General features: G+C 31.9%; 1 non-coding gene across 1 annotated transcript; it reads left to right on the forward strand.

Annotated features, from left to right (window-relative positions):
- The first annotated feature begins 3,676 nt into the window (after nucleotides 1-3,676).
- Nucleotides 3,677-3,783, forward strand: LOC141603797 (small nucleolar RNA R71). The gene has a single exon (XR_012525647.1). It is a non-coding gene; the product is annotated as a small nucleolar RNA R71 (small nucleolar RNA).
- The last annotated feature ends 721 nt before the right edge of the window (nucleotides 3,784-4,504 follow it).

Genomic DNA, 4,504 nt, shown 5'->3' on the forward strand with positions numbered 1-4,504 from the left:
TCTTGGTCGATAAAATTAAATTAACATTTATCTTAAGCCCGGAACACATGCAACTACGGTTACGAATACTTCCGTTGAGCTAAATCCAAATTTCGAATAAATGTGTCCATGATCCAAAACCACATTAATTTGGGCACGGTGTGGCCGATAAATCCCTCATCAACATGAATTCGGTGGATAGACATTTATCACTCAATTCCCCTACGTAACAAGGCTTGTACCCCGGTGTGGCCGAATGCACTCCCTCACGAAATAGGTTTTCATGGTTTCTACTTTTTGGTAAGGCTAAGTCTCAATTGTTTGTTTTAGCGAGAGGTCATGTCAATTTATTATCTATCACGTTTTAAGTGAACTACAGCGGTGAACTACGATAATTGTAATTGACACGGTCGATAAACTCGATAAAAAAAAAGACAATGCATGTTTTAGTTATGGCGATTTAGCGATGCATGCAACATATAAATAAAATCCAAAGCATAAAAAAAAATAAAATCCTAGTATAGCCTTCCTAAAAAAAGTAAAGCTAATAAACTATTACAAATTCGGAAACCAACTCCTTTGATCCCTTGAACTTCGGTCTTGGCACGCATCTCCAGGTAACACCGTCTTCATGGAAACTCCGGGAAATTACAAAGTAATAAATAAAATTATAAATGAATTACATAATTTCCTATTATACATTTGTAAATAAAATAAATCTATTAAATTATAAAACGGTGATACGAGATCACAATAAATTACAACCGAATCGATATTCCCATACATTTCGGGTAATATCAATTAAAACTAAGGCCAACTAAGAAAAATTACATAATTCAAAAATTACATAAAATTAAAATTATGACAATCATAAATAAAATAAAGCATTATAATATGTATGAACATGCCCAATTTTATGCTAAATCGCCTTTAAGGAGCCAATATCGTATATTAATCGGTTTTTACGGATTTGCGTGATTTAACCTTTTAAACTCACAATAATTACATAAATTCATATTTATGTACAACTTAATTACCCTAACCAACTTAGGACTCAAAATTAGTCTCCACTAACATATTGACAATAATTAACTTATATTTCTTCAAATTGTTCATAAATGGACTCAAAATTAAAATATTATGTCATAAACTTCAAATAAATCATAAAAATTTCAAATAATTTTGAAATTTGAAATTTAAACTCATAAAAATTCTGGAAAAATACCATGACACTCATAATGTTCAAAACTTAGGTTAAAATTTTTTTTGAAATTTATCGAGAAAAACAATGTTGCGGTTTATCCGATTTATCAATTATTACCATAAAAATATGAGAAAAATTATTTTTATTAACTTTTCACTTTTAGATCTGAAATATGTGATAAAATGCAACATGCGACGTTTTTCCTTAGTCATGAAGTATGTTTTAGCAATTTTTACTAATTAATGTCACTATTTATGTGATTTTTCTTCAAAAATTCATAAATCATGCATTAAGACTTCATTATAGCCAAATATTTTACACACATCTTGTAAAATTGCAGGTGACAACATAGTAAACTTCTATGACCATATTCGAAATATATCTCATATTAACCTATTTATCAATTTAAATACGATTTTAAATTGAAAAATCCATATTTCGAGCATAACAACTCATATTATTATACAAATTTACAGGCGATTATTATATAATATATGTGAAAATATATCCAAAAACCATTAGGAAAATCAAAGTTTAGCTATTTTTAGTCCAAAAATGACATTTTAATCATAAAAATCACATTTTAATGCCATTATTAATAAAAATGAACAATAAAATCCATAAATAAACCAAAATATCCTAAAAATATTTTAGGATCAGAAACTTTAACCTGCATAATAAATTTCGTGATATATCATAAGAAACACAAATTTATAAGTTTTATTTGTTAATCGTAAACTCGGAAAAACAATAACCGATTTGCATGCAAACAACTTAAGGCTCTTGATACCGCTTGTACGTGATTATTAATCTCATATTTCGTTATATTCATATATTTTACAATTAATTTAGTCATAAAATTAATTTAGATCTTATGCATGCAAACATAAGTAGAATAAAGAAGAAATCGTTTCCTTACATTTAATTTTCGGATAAATGGGCACAAATGAGTTCTCCTACTCACTTGTTCTTGAGCTTCCTAATATTGGATGAACAAGGATTCAAGCTTAGAATCCCTCCCAAGGATTTGTACCCAAGATAACCTCTTAAAAGACTAATATTATTATTACTAGAACAATACTAATCTTAATAAAATTGACCCAAAATATTGTTTTGTCCTCTTGAATTTTCGGCAAAGAGAAGAGGAATTTTGGAGTATTTATTTCTCTTTCTAAACTTCTTTAAGTTATTTTTGTGAATGAAATGAATAATATGCACAACACACTAGTCATTATCTATTTCATAATAGAGATTATAAAAGTGTAAAAACCCTTTGCTTGCATGGTTGGGAAAACGGGTAGGAGGTGAGAAAAGGGGCCAATGCATGAGCTTCAATTCTTCCCAAGAAATTAGGCATGCAAGGCTATGTATTTAGGTCTTATGACTATGCTTTCCACTAAACATATTTAACATAATTAAGCATAATACTCCCTCCTTATTTTCGGTACATATTGTGTAAAATGGAAAGTCCATTTTACACATTATTTTGTCAATTTATCACATGTAACATGTTCCAAGACATTATGAGTATAAAATGTATTTTTAACAATTAAAAATCAACATATTAATAAAATATGTCACTTATAAAATTAACCTAGTAATTCATAATTACTTGTACCAAAAAGTGTTTCCGAATTATAAACTACAACATTCTGTATTTATAATAATTTATTCATTCCGTTTTAATTGTTTCCGTAAACAAAAATTTCATCTAAGCAATAAAACAATTCGATTACTTAGACCGTATCTTATTTAATCAAATTACAATGAGATACGTAAATATTACTTCTCAAATCGTCCGTCAATTTTAAGTAATTTAATTAACCCGTATCGTAATAGGATCAATTAAATAATCAATTAAGAGTGTTACCCTTTAGGTATGACCTAAGGGGATCAACTGATCACCACCGTCGCACGACAGTAATGTCAAACTCTAGTCAGCCAATCATTACCGATATGTGCGGACCAGTTAACTGTAAAATATTACTTCCCACATGTATTCTAAAAATGAGACTTAAACATGTGATCATCATGATCGACAGTTGTGATCGCATTATTGTCGGAGAACACATATTCCAACAATTCGTTCCCCTACATTCATGTTGATCATGTCCCAAGGTTCCACAACTCCCACACACTCCATTTGGGATTGAGGATGTCGCCATCATAGCATTCACATGTTGTCTGGGTTATTGGGAAGCTTCATCAAGATTCGTTATGCCCTTCTCAAACTTCAAGTTTATGGTGTCGATATGAGCACTTAGTTGAGCACCCAATTGTCTGATAGAGTCCACCTCATGCTTCCCTCCTCTAGTGGCTTTTCTCGGCCTACTATATTGGGAATTATGACCCGCTATTTCTTCGATTTTCACACATGTTTGGTTGTCATCAACCTCGGTGAACCTCCCATTGGAGTCCATATTAAGCACATTTCGTGAGTCTTCATATAACCCATTTCAAAATTGTTGAACAAGGAACCATTCGCTTAGTCTATGGTGAGGACAAGAGCAAGAGCGACAAGTATCCTTGAATCTCTCCCAAGCTTCATATAATGATTCCTCACCCCTTTGCTTAAACCTGGTGATTTGGGCTCTCAACATTTTAGTCTTCTTCGGAGGATAGAACTTCTTGTAGAAAACAAGTGCTAACTTCTTCCATGAATCAATTCCAAGGGTAGCCTTGTCTAGGCTATTTAACCATTTTTTTGTGGTTGCGATAAAGGAAAAAGGAAACAACACCAATCGAATTTGGTCTTGAGTCACTCCGGTTTGAGATATTGCATCACAATAGTCACAAAAAGTTTCCATGTGTAGATGAGGATCTTCACTAGGCATCCCTCTAAATTGACTTCTCTCAACTAATTGTATGAATGCAGATTTGGCAATGAAATTACCGGTTAGATGTGGTGATGTAGGAGTACCATTTGGTAGGTTCTCCTCGGTTGGTAAGGAATGAGATGAAAATTTAGGCATTGTGGGTTGATTTTGTGGTTGGTTTTGAATTGTGTTCTCCTCTCCTTCTCTTGAAAAAGGGTTAGTAAACTCAACACTATCCAATTGGACAACACCGATGTTCACAAGTTCTCCAATACCCAAACTTGTTGAATTCCTTCTAACGGTTCTTCTAATGTTGGTCAAGGTTCTTTCAATTTCGGGATCAAAAGGTAAAGGTATATCTTGTGATATCCTAGACATGCAAAAATCAAACAACTAGAAAACAATTAAAACTACCTTGAGGAGTTTGACTTCCCCAAGGTTAAGAAAGACACAACTAAAAACAACAAATTATAACAACTCAATTGAACGCCTTCCCCGACAACGG

Source organism: Silene latifolia, chromosome 9, assembly GCF_048544455.1.
Source record: "Silene latifolia isolate original U9 population chromosome 9, ASM4854445v1, whole genome shotgun sequence".
Taxonomy (NCBI): Eukaryota; Viridiplantae; Streptophyta; class Magnoliopsida; order Caryophyllales; family Caryophyllaceae; genus Silene; species Silene latifolia.